This window comes from Pongo pygmaeus, chromosome 9, assembly GCF_028885625.2.
Source record: "Pongo pygmaeus isolate AG05252 chromosome 9, NHGRI_mPonPyg2-v2.0_pri, whole genome shotgun sequence".
Lineage (NCBI taxonomy): Eukaryota > Metazoa > Chordata > Mammalia > Primates > Hominidae > Pongo > Pongo pygmaeus.
In genome coordinates this window covers 113,985,768-113,998,954 of record NC_072382.2, presented here as the reverse complement: position 1 = coordinate 113,998,954, position 13,187 = coordinate 113,985,768, and positions in this window count along the sequence as shown.

Genomic DNA, 13,187 nt, shown 5'->3' with positions numbered 1-13,187 from the left:
TCCTCCAAGAACCCAAAATCTAGTTGAGGAAGGGAAAAACCAACACAAGAAGGTGTTTTGAGCCTAATTCCTCTTTATCTGTTCTTTCATGGAACGGAGCTTCCACCTCCTTTTATGGCCTGCTCAGTAAACCTCAAACCACTGTGGCTTCTTCACATACCTCTCTTCCTGGATCACATGGGAGCTCCAGAGGGCAGAGATGGGCTCTTACTCAACGGTCAAATGGACATCCTGGAATGATGGACGGACATCCTGGAATGATGGAATGATTTTCCAATTCTTACCTCATGATCGAGGGTTAGTGACAGGTTGCCACATCCCCTAGCCACTCCCTACCGCCCACCCCCTGCAGGCATCAGAAACACAGGGCCAGTACTCAGGTACAAGGTCATAGGCATATACGTTAAGTTAACATTAACAGCATTCATTTATTGGTTGGATTCAATAACCAGCCACACTCCCTGAAACTGTCAAAGTCTGATAGTTAGGGCACGCGCTGCGACCCTTGGTTATGTCAGTACACAGGATGTTTATCTGACTGTTCATTTACATGACTGATTCAAGGGTTTTGGTTTTGTTTGGTTTTTTTTTTTTGTTTGCTTACTGTTTCTCCTCACTTACTGATGTTCACCTCTCCTCCCTGCCCTTCCAGGATCCACAGGTCGTAAGATCATCACCCGCCACCTGATCTGATTCCCGTGGCTTAGAAACCTGGCCATTCACACATAAGCTCACCAAGTTCATTTCACTTGCAGTTGCCTTCTCATTTTTCTTTTTTACCTGCTGTGATTTTTCCAGCCCTCTCTCTGGCTCTCTCCCTCTCGCCTTGCTCAGAGAGGTTTTACACCAGCCCCTCCTAGGTCTCCTTTCTCCTTTCTCTAAGGGATGTCTCAACACCACTGACATTTCCTGAGTTTTCCATTTACTAGTCTTTTATGTGGACTGCCCAAAGCATCTAGAACCAGCACAGCTCAATAAACATTTGCTTAATTCAAACTCTGACTACTGTGCCACTGATTAGAATTTCAAGAGCTTCAGATTCATGTGCCCTGGAGGAAATGGGAAGGACTGGCTACCAAAGGTAGGATTTAAACCCGACTTAAAATCTAAGTACAATCCCAGTGCTTTAAGAAGCCGAGGCAAGTGCATCCCTTAGGCCCAGAAATTCAAGGCTGCAGTGACCTGTGATTTCACTACTACACTTCAGGCTTTGAGACAGAGCTGCAGAGCAAGACCCTGTCTCAAAGAAAAAAAAAAAAAACTTAGAGCTAGCCTAGGTTTATGGGAGGAGGTAATCAATGTCTTTAACTGTGAATGGTTAGAGAAGAAAGGAACTGACATTAGCCCAAATAAGTCATGATCTTGGCTCCTGGGCAACGTAGGGAGACCCCACCTCTACAAAAAAAATAAATAAATAATAATAATAATAATACATAAGGTTGGTATGCAGGATGTCCATCTGCCCGTTCATTTACATGACTGATTCAATCTCAATCTGAACGATAATGGGAGCAGAAAGGACTTCATCCCGTCACCCCTTTCTTTCCTTTTCCCCTCTACTCGCTTCTGAGGAGCCATCAGTAAGACAGAGAAAAAGACGAGAAAAGAGATAAACTGTTCACAAAATAGTGTTGAAGGTGCCAGGAGAGGTAGTCATTGCTGTGTGTCTTGTTCACGGTCTACACCAAAGATACTGAAGGGCCTGAGCTCCCTGGGCACACACAGACCTCCCAGGATGATCCTCCCCTTCAGAACTGCAGTAGGACCCAGAAAGGCCGGCAGATATGAAAGATGAAGAGGACTGCATAAGAGGAAGGGAGACCAGAGCAAGACAGCCCCCCAGAGGTGTGACCGAGAAGGAGTACAAGGGGAAAAGTGAAGAAATATTTCCCCCATCCTCTGGATGCTGTGTGCATCGGCTAATAATCAGAGTCTCTTACTGGAATGAACTGGACCTGCATACCCTCCTGTAAGCCACCAATGTCACCAAGAGTCCCAGTGTGCATTATAACTGTCATTGACCAGACAGACCCTGTACTAGGTGTTGTACCTACATTACCTCAGTGAATGCCACCTAGCACTATGTGCCCAAGACCACGAAGACTTCCAGGCAGGGATCTCAAACTTGAGGGCACATAAGAATCACCTTGGAGCTGGTTAAAATGACATAAAAAGTTATGGCTCCTAAATCTGGAGTGGGGTCCAGGAACATGCATTTTAAATAAGCATATTGTGGGGTCTTCAGCATCTGCATCCCTGTCACAGGATGCTTATTAAAAATGCGTGTTCCTGGCTGGGTGCGGTGGCTCATGCCTGTAATCCCAGAACTTTGGGAGGCCAAGGCGGGTAGGTCACTTAAGCCCAGGAGTTCAAGACCTGCCTGGGCAACATGATGAAATCCCATCTCTACAAAAAATACAAAAACTGGCCAGGTGTGGTGGTGCACAACTATAGTCCCAGCTATAGGAAGGCTGAGGCAGGAGGATCACCTGAATCCGGGGAGGTCGAGGATGCAGTGAGCTGTGATTGCATCACCGTACTCCATCCTGAGCCATAGAGTGTAACCTTATCTCAAAAAAAAAAAAAAATGCATGTTCCTGGACCCCCTCCCTCTGACCTACAGATCCAGAACCTGTACGATCCAGCCTGGCCCTAATAGGCTAGTGGCTTCCCTTTGGACCCTTGGGACCAGCCAGTCTAGTCACACCACAACCATTGTCCTCAGAGAAAGCCCCTCTCACCATTCGTCCTCCATAGAACATTCCTCCAACCTCCTCCTCCCGTTCTCACTATTCTCTCCATCGCAAACCTTCCCTCTCTGCCACTTAGAACTTCCACTGCTGAGTGAGCTCCCCTACATCTTCCACTCTTTCCTTTCCCTTATGAGCGTAGATGAAACCCAACTTTCAGCTGAGGACACCACTTTCCAGGGCCACCTCCAGTCTTTATGGTGCCCTGGGCAAATTAGAAAAAGGCAGCCTCTCTGGGTGGGAAGGTCACAATGGGTGTCCCGAGCAACCCAGACCCTGAGAATCCAGCATGGAGTAAAGGACTGGATTTCGGCCACTCCCCTCCTCAGACAGTACACAAACTACACAAATGGCAGCCTGGCCACTTCTCTGTTGCCCGCCATGGAGACCACTCATTCTCCCACACCCCCCTTGCCCCAAGTTCCTATCTTATTTGCCTCCTTCCTTCTCCACTAAATCGTATACTTCCTCTTCCACTTGCTCATCTCTCCTTCCCAATTCAACCCACTACAATCTCGGATCTTGTATTCAGCACTCCTTAGTCAAAAAGCATCAACACTTCTCCATTGCTAAATCCAGTAGGTAATGTTCTATGCCTTTCTTACTGTTGCATTTGACCCTATTGCTCACCCTCTCTGTCTTGAAACTGCCTAGTCCCTAGTGACTGTGATGCTACTCTCTATTTGTCATTGTGGGTCCCTTGAACACCTCTTATACTCACCACTTAATCATCAAGATTCCCTGCTGTCCAGTCTTTAAACTACTGCTTTTCACATTCTACACAGTGTTCTTGGACAATAGCATCCATGATTGGATTTTTCATTGCCACCTATATTCTGATAACTCCCAAGTCAATACCCCTAGCCTGGGCTCCCTGAACATCAGATTTGCATAGACAGCTAGACAGCTCCAATAGGACATCCCACAGGCACCTCAAACCAGAGCTGTCTCGACTGAACTCACCATCTCCACCCTGCCCCCAGTCCAGCTCTGCCTGTGATCCTCATCTTTGTCAATGGCACCATCAGTCACCCAGGCAAACCAGGGACCTGGAGTCATCCTTAACTCCATCCTCTCTCCAGCAATCTACCTCTAAGATTTACCCTTTTTATTGCCTTTTTATAATCTGTCCCCTTCCCTGCAGCTCTACACTTGCTGACTATTTTGTAATAATTCATCATCACTTCTCACCTAGACAATTCCAACAGCCTCCTAATTGGATTCCAGATTTTCCTTCTCAGAATCCATTCCCCCACATTATCACTAAGTTGATCTATCTAACCCCAGATGTGGCCATGTCACTCTCCTGCTTTAAGACCCTGTTGCCCCTTACTGAAACCATATAACGGGGTACATTTTTTGAGAGGGTCTGTATAACCATTTTCTAGAAAGTATAAGAACTAATGTGTTTTATTTTATTGTAGGTCCCAAGATACATGTGCAGGATGTGCAGGTTGGTTACATGGTAAATGTGTGCCATGGCGGTTTGCTGCACCTATAAACCCATCACCTACATATTAAGCCTCCCATGTTATTAGCTATTTATCCTGGTGCTCTCCCTCCCTCTGACCCCCTGACAGGCCCCAGTGTATGTTGTTCCCTTCCCTGTGTCCATGTATTCTCATTGTTCAGCTCCCACTTATAAGTGAGAACATGCGGTGTTTGGTTTTCTGTTCCTGTGTTAGTTTGCTGAGGATAATGGCTTCCAGCTCCATCCATGTCCCTGCAAAGGACATAACCTCATTTCTTTGTATGGCTGCATAATATTCCATGGTGTATATGTACTATATATTCTTTAGCCAGTCAATCATCGATGGGCATTTGGGTTGATTCCCTGTCTTTTCTATTGTGTATAGTGCTGCAATGAACATACAAGTGCATGTATCTTTATAATAGAATGATTTCTATTCCTTTGGGTATATACCCAGTAATGGGATTGCTGGATCAGATGGTATTTCTGGTTCTAGGTCTTTGAGGAATTGCCACACTGTCTTTTGCAATGGTTGAGCTAATTTATATTCCCATCAACAGTGCAAAAGATTTCCTATTTCTGCACAGCCTTGCCAGAACCTATTGTTTCTTGACGTTTTAATAATTGCCATTCTGACTGGCACGAGATGGTATCTCATTGTGGTTTTGATTTGCATTTCTCTAATGATCCGTGATGTTGAGCTTTTTTTCATATGTTTGTTAGTCACATAAATGTCTTCTTTTGAGAAGTGTCTGTTCATGTCCTTTGCCTACTTTGTAATGGGTTTTTTTTCCTTGTAAATTTGTTTAAATTCCTTGTAGATTCTGGATATTAGACCTTCGTCAGATGGATAGATTGCAAAACTTTTCTCCCATTCTGTAGGTTGCCTGTTCACTCTGATGATAGTTTCTTTTGCTGTGCAGAAACCCTTTGGTTTATTTAGATCCCATTTGTCAATTTTTGCTTTTGTTGCAATTGCTTTTAATGTGTTTGTCATGAAATCTTTGCCTGTGCCTATGTCCTGAATGGTATTGCATAGATTTTCTTCTAGGGATTTTACAGTTTGGGGTTTTACATTTAAGTCCTTAATCCATCTTGAGTTAATTTTTATATAAGGTATAAGGAAGGGGTCCAGTTTCAATTTTCTGCATATGGCTAGCCAGATTTCCCAGCATCATTTATTAAATAGGTAATCCTTTCCCCATTTCTTGTTTTTGTCAGATTTGTTGAAGATCAGATGGTTGTAAGTGTGCAGTCTTATTTCTGAGATCTCTATTCTGTTCCATTGTTCTATGTGTCTGTTTTTGTACCAGTACCATGCTGTTTTGGTTACTGTAGCCTTGTAGTATAGTTTGAAGTCAGGTAGCGTGATGCCTCCACATTTGTTTTCTTTGGTTAGGATTGTCTTGGCTCTACAGGCTCTTTTTTGGTTCCATATGACATTGTGAAGAATGTCAATGGTAGTTTAATGGGAATAGCATTGAATCTATAATTACTTTGGGCAGTATGGCCATTTTCACAGTATTGATTCTTCCTCCCCATGAGCATGGAATGTTTTTCCATTTGTTTGTGTCCTCTCTGCTTTCTTTTAGTGGTGGTTTGTTGTTCTCCTTGAAGAGGTCCTTCACTTCCCTTGTTAGCTGTATCCCTATGTATTTTTTTCTCTTTGTAGCAATTGTAAATGGGAGTTCATTCATTATTTAGTTCTATGCTTGTCTATTGTTAATGTGTAGGAATGCCTGTGATTCTTGCACATTGATTTTGTATCCTGAGATTTTGCCAAAGTTGCTTATCAGCTTAAGAAGCTTTTGGGCTGAGATGATGGAGTCTTCTAGATATAGGATCATGTCATCTGCAATCAGAGACAGTTCGATTTCCTCTCTTCCTATTTAAGTATGCTGTATTTCTTTCTCTTGCCTGATTGCTCTGGCCAGAACTTCTAATACTATATTGGATAGGAGCGGGAAAAGAAGGCATCCTTGTCTTGTGTCAGTTTTCAAGAGGAATGTTTCCAGCTTTTGCCCATTCAGTATGATATTGGCTGTCAGTTTGTCATAAACGGCTCTTATTATTTTGAGGTATGTTCCATCAATACCTAGTTTAATAAGAGTTTTTAATAAACCAACTTGATTTTGGTGGATAAGCGTTTTGATGTGCTGCTGGATTTGGTTTGCAAGTATTTTTTCAGGATTTTTGCATCAATGTTCATCAGGGATAGTGGCCTGAAATTTTTGTGTGTTTTTGTTTGCTTGTTTGTTTTTGTATCTCTGTCAGGTTTTGGTATCAGGATGATGCTGGCCTCATAAAATTAGTTAGGAAGAAGTCCCTCCTTTTCAATTGTTTGGAATAGTTTTAGATGAAATGGTACTAGCTCCCCTTTGTACCTCTGGTAGAATTCAGCTGTAAATCCATCTGGTCCTGGGCTTTTTTTGGTTGGTAGGCTGTTTATTACTGCCTCAATTTTGGAACTTGTTATTGGTCTATTCAGGAATTCCACTTCTTCCTGATTTAGTCGTTGGAGAAGGAGGGGGTGTGTCCAGGAATTTATCCATTTCTAGATTTTCTAGTTTATTTGCATAGAGGTGTTTATAGTATTCTCGGATGGTTGTTTGAAGAATTTTTCATGTCTCTATCACCTTCAGTTCTGCTCTGATCTTGGTTATCTCTTGTCTTCTGCCAGCTTTGGGGTTTGTTTGCTCTTGATTCTCTAGTTCTTTTAGTTGTGATCTTAGGGTGTCAATTGGAGATCTTTCTAGCTTTTTGATGTGGGCATTTTAGTGCTATAAATTTCCCTCTTTAACACTGCTTTAGCTGCATCCCAGAGATTCTGGTACATTGTCTCTTTGTTCTCTTTGGTTTCAAATAACTTCTTGATTTCTGCCTTAATTTCATTATTCACCCAGGAGTCATTCAAGAGTAGGTTGTTCAATTTCTAGGCAGTTGTGTAGTTTTGAGTGAGTTTCTTAATCTTGAATTCCAATTTGACTGTGCTGTGGTCTGAGAGATTGTTTGTTATGATTTCAGTTCTTTTGCATTTGCTGAGGAGTGTTTTACTTCCAGTTATGTGATCCATTTTAGAGTACCATGTGGCACTGAGAAGAAAGTACATTCTGTTGTTTTTGGGTGGAAAGTTCTGTAGATATTTATCAGGTCCACTTGGTCCAGAGCTAAGTTCAAGTCCTGAATATCCCTGTTAATTTGCTGTCTCAATTATCTGTCTAATATTGACAGTAGGGTGTTAAAATCTTCTACTATGAAGCAACTACATCAACAAGTTTACAAAATAACCAGCTAGCCTTACTATTCTTGTGTGGGAGTCTAAGTCTCTTTGTAGGTCTTTAAAAACTTGTTTGATGAATCTGGGTACTCCTGTATTGAGTGCATATATATTTAGGATAGTTAGCTCTTCTTGTTGAATTGAACGCTTTACCATTATGTAATGCCCTTCTTTGTCTTTTTTATCTTTGTTAGTTTAAAGTCTCTTTTGTCAGAAACTAGGATGGCAACCCCTGCTTTTTTTCTACTTTCCATTTGCTTGGTAAATTTTCCTCCATCCCTTTATTTTGAGCCTAGGTGTGTCTTTGCATGTGAGATGGGTCTCTTGAATACAGCACATCAATGGGTCTTGACTTTTTACCCAGTTTGCCATTCTGTGTCTTTTAATTGGGGCATTTAGCCCGTATACATTTAAGGTTAATATTGTTCTGTATGAATTTGATGCTGTCATCATGATGCTAGCTGGTTATTTTGTAGACTTGTTGATATAGTTGTTTCATAGTGTCATTGGTCTTTGCACTTCAGTATGTTTTTGCAGAAGCTGTTAACAGTCTTTCCTTTACGTATTTAGCACTTCCTTCAGGAGCTCTTGCAAGGTAGGCCTGGTGATGACAAGTTCCCTCAGTATTTGCTTGTCTGAAAAGAATTTTTTTCTTCTTCACTTATGAAGCTTAATTTGGTCAGATATGAAATTCTGGTTTGGAAATTATTTTCTTTAAGAGAGATGAATATTGGCCTTTGATCTCTTCTGGCTTCTGGGGTTTCCACTGAGAAGCCTGCTGTTAGTCTGATGGGCTTCCCTTTGTAGGAGACCTGCTCTTTCCCTCTGGCTGCCCTTAACATTTTTTCCTTCATTCTGACCTTGGAGAATCTGATGATTTTGTGTATTGGGGCTGGTCTTCTCATGGATTATCTTACTGGGATTCTCTGGATTTCCTTAATTTGAAGGTTGGCCTGTTTTGTTAGGTTGGGGGAGTTCTCCTGGATGATATACTAAAGTGTATCATCTTGGTTCCATTCTCCAACTTGGTTCCATTATCCTCATCTCTTTCAGGTACTCCAATCAGTCATAGGTTCAGTCTTTTTATATAAACCCATAGTTCTGGGAGGTTTTGTTCATTCCTTTTCATTCTTTTTCCTCTAATTTTGTCTGCCTGTCTTATTTCAGCAAGATAGGCTTCAAGCTCTGAAATTCTTTCATCTGCTTGGTCTATTCAGTTACTGATACTTGTGGTTTCATTGTGAAGTTCTCATGTTGTGTTTTCCAGCTTCATCAGGTCATTTATGTTCCCCTCTAAACTGGTTATTCTGGTTATCAGCTCTTGTAATGTTTTATCATGGTTCTTAGCTTCTTTGCATTGGGTTAGAACATGCTCCTTTAGCTCAGCAAAGTTCATTATTACCCACCTTCTGAAGCCTACTTCTGTCAATTCATCCATCTCAGCCTCTGCCCACTTCTGTGCCCTTGCTGGAGAGGTGTTCCAATCATTTGGAGGAGTAGAGGAACTCTGGCATTTTGAGTTTTTGGTGTTTTTTTCACTGATTCTTTCTAATCTTCATGAGTTTGTCTAGCTTCAATCTTTGAGGCTGCTGATCTTTGAATGTGGTTTTTGTGGGGACTTTTTTGTTGATGCTGTTGTTGTTCCTTTCTGTTTGTTTTCCTTTTAACAGTCAGGCCTCTCTTCCATAGGGCTGCTGTGGTTTGCTGGAGGTCCACTCCAGACCCTATTCACCTGGGTCCCTCCTGCACCTATAGGTGTCACCTGAGGAGGCTGCAAAACAGCAAAGATGGCTGCCTGCTTCTACCACTGGGATCTCTGTCCCTTAGGGGCACCGAACTGATGCTGGTGGGAATGCTCCTTTATAAGGTGTCTGGCGACCCCTGCAGGGGGGTCTTGAACAGTGAGGAGGGATGGGTCAGTGTCCAGCCTAAAGAGGCAGTCTGACCATGATCTGCCACAACCAGTGTGCTGTGCTGTGGGGGAATTCCTCCTGGGTCAAAACCAACCAGCAGGGGAAAAGTGGCAGACTTGAGCTGCAGTGATGGCCACCGCCTCTCCTCAGGGGAGCTCAGTCATCTTAGGCAGCAGGCAGCTGCAGTGATAATGGCTGCCCCCACCCCACTGGAAACTCTTAGCAGAGTTAACAGAACAGAGCTGTTAACAGAGCTGTGCAGAGTTAACTTAACAGAGCTGTGCAGATTCTCAGCAGGCACTTGACTGGAGTCTTAGGCAGTCTCCAGTCAAGTGGCTGCTGAGAATCTGCACAGCTCTGTGCTTGGGACCCAAGGCCCTGGTAGTGTAGCTCAAAAGTGGGATCTCCTGATCTGTGGGTTGCGCAGATCTGTGGAAAAAGTACGGTTTTCCAGCAGGGTAGCATAATCACTAACCACCTCCCTTGGCTTGGGGTGGGAGCTGCCCTTTCCCCATGTGACTCCCAGATGGGCCATTGCACCGCCTGGCTTTTCTTCACTCTTCATGGGTCACATCAACTGCTTAGTCAGTCCCAGTGAGAGAACCTGGATACCCTGGTTGCTGGTGCAGGATTCACTTGCCATTTTGGTTCTTCCCAGTGGAAGCCTCTGACCGTAGATGTTTCTAGTTGGCCATCTTGGCCTCTCCCCCCAGTACTAATATTTTTATATGAAGAAAATAGTATCTTTGTGGTTTTAAAGGCAACTGTGAAATAAAATTGTTCCACCTCCGGGTGAAAAAAATAAAAACAATAAACAAATAAAAATAAAACTCTGTTGCCTACAGATTGAATTCAAAATGCTTGGCATGACCTATAAGACCTAGCATGACTTGGCCCCTATTTACTTGCCAGCAACAGCATCTGTCACTCTTTTTCTTGAACATTACCTTTTAATTGCTCCCTGCTCACCTCACACTGTTTTATAATTCCACACTTCTCTTTTCCGGGAACACTCACCCCAACCTATCCCTATCCTTCAAAACAGTTCATCCAGGATGGCTGCAGTGACTCACACCTGTAATCTCAGTGCTTTGGGAGGCTGAGGCAGGAGGATTGCTTGAGGCCAGAAGTTTTGAGACATGATTCATGCCACTGAACTCCAGAAAAAGAGAGAGAGAGAGGAAAGAAAGAAAGAAAGAAAGAAAAGAAAGAAAGAAAGAAAGAAAGAAAGAAAGAAAGAAAGAAAGAAAGAAAGAAAGAAAAGAAGGAAGGAAGGAAGGAAGGAAGGAAGGAAGGAAGGAAGGAAGGAAGGGAAGGAAGGAAGGAAGGAAGGAAGGAAGGAAGGAAGGAAGGAAGGAAGGAAGGGAGAGAAAGAAAACCATCTCATCCACCATTTACCCAAAAAGCATTCTTTCCCTTCCTTTGTACCTCTAAGGCTTACCTCTATCTTAGCATTTACCCATTATTTTGAAATTATCTGTCTATGAACCTGCCTCTCAACACTAACCAAAAGCTATTCAAAAAGAGGGATCAGCCAGGCATGGGGGCTCATTCTGTAATTCCTTTGGGAGGCCCAGGTAGGAGGATTACTTGAGGCCAAGAGTTCAAGATCATCCTGGGCAACATAGCAAGACTCCATCTCTGCAAAAAAGTAAAAGTTTTAAAAAGGAGAAATCTTAACTGGTCTTTATGCCCCTGCCCTAAAGCTTATCACAATGCCTGCCACATATTGGGCCCTCGAAACAAATTATTGATTAATTTTCACAATGAGGCTACAAGGCAGGCATTAGAAATGAAAAAAAGCTAAGACCCAGAAAGCCAGTTACATACCAGGAGATGGGAAGGCAGCAACTTGAAACCAACTCTACCGCTAAGGCCTAGGCTCTCTCAAGTAAAACCGGGAAGACACGAGTGAGCAAGGAGATGGAGATAAGAATGAGGTGTCAGGACACCCGCCCAGGACATGATGTGTGAGGAATGGAGGGATATGAAGGTGGACAAGATTCTCAAGGGTGGAAGAATATGGTCATGAGGCCTTGGCATTGTGGTTTCTAAGCAGAGCCCTGATACACTAAACTGCCTGGCAATGTCAGGCCAGGCAGTTTGGTCTGACATTGCCAGTTTAGCTGCCCAGGCATGTCTGCTAGCTAAATCTAAATGCTGGGCCTGAGGCCAATGTTCCCACAAATACCCACAACTCTGCTGCACAACCATATTCAGAATCCTCCACTTACTCACCCTCTGCTTGCTGAGCAAGCAGATACTACCTCTCTTGAGCACAAGCCTCCAGGAAGTTCCTAATGTAGATCAAGGTGGGAATATCCATGGAATATCCAAATTATATTAGAAGGCCATGCACGGTGGCCCACAGCTGTGATCCCAGCATTTTGGGAGGCTGAGGCAGGCAGATCACTTGGGACCAGGAGTTTGAGACCAGCCTGGGCAACATGAAAAAACCCTCTACAAAAAAAAAAAGGAGACCCTCAAAACAAGCAAGCAAACAAACAAACAAAGTATATTAGAAAATAAATAAATATGGACTTGAGTGGACAAGAGCTTCTGTGCGCCTCAGGCTCTCCTGAGAGGCGCCTCTTCTCCCACCCACCTTCCAGGGGCCTTCCCCTACAAAGCTAAACACAGAAGGCAGCCAATGAAAGGGACCAAGAGGCAGATTCATGAGATAAGCCAAGGAAAGCTCAGGCCCAGGAGCCCACAGAATGGAAAGAATATTCTCAGACAGTAGCAAAACAGGAGGACTGTTCGACACAGCTGAATGCATGCATCAGAACATGGCCAGCCCCTGCACACCCTTCTCTGGAGCTCTTAGGCTAGAAGATGATTTCTTCTGGACAAGGAAGACACAGGACATGGGGTGAAAATAATTCCAGCAAAAGAAAGCTAAATACACCATCCCGTGTTTACAAAACACAGGAAAGGTAGCGAGGGTATAGAGAACCAAGGATAAAGGCAGGAGGCCCTTTTCTGGTAAACTTCACACCAAACAAAGGTGAAGGGCCAGAATTAGCTCATTAGCAGGGAACTCAGGGCAAGAACACCCTGCCCTCTGTTCTGTCCTCCCCTGAATGTCTGGGACTAAGCCAAGTTGTCACCTCCCTAAATGGTTCTAGAAACAGAAGAGTTCGTCCCCTGCCTGGGGAAGGGACTTCTAGGTCTTCAGCTCTAATCATATTTTTTATGCACGGGTGGAGACATTCAGATCCATGGCCCTCACCCTGTTTCTGCTCTGCAGACTGAGATAAGAGCCTTACGTTTACAAAGTTTCACAAGAAACTAATTTGTTGCCCTTCTTTGCCACCTCCCCTCAGCCAGCTCCACTTTTCCTCGGATGCAATGGAGACTCGTAACCAGCTGGACAGCATACATCCCAGAGCTGGAGGGGAGCACAAGCGACTCACCTGCCGTTGCTCAGGAAGGGAGAGAAACCTGTGAAACCCGGAAATCCCCTCTGGGGGAGGTGTGGCCAGCTCCCAGGCACCACCTCCGCGGAATCTCTCCAATCATAATAAGAAGGAAAACAAGCAGTTATCCAGTGCTTTCTCTATGCCAGCCATCACGCTCCACAAGTATTATGTCGTTAAAAGTTCCCAACAGCCTTATGAGCTGAGCACTGTCATTCTCCCCACTTTGTGGATAAGGAAATAAAGCAGTCGCATAAATTGGTCTGGGGTCACCCTTGGTTTCCCATTGGAGTGTAGGCTTCCTGAGGTTAGAAGTTGTTTTTATGGGCTGGATGCAGTTGCTCACGCCTGTAATCC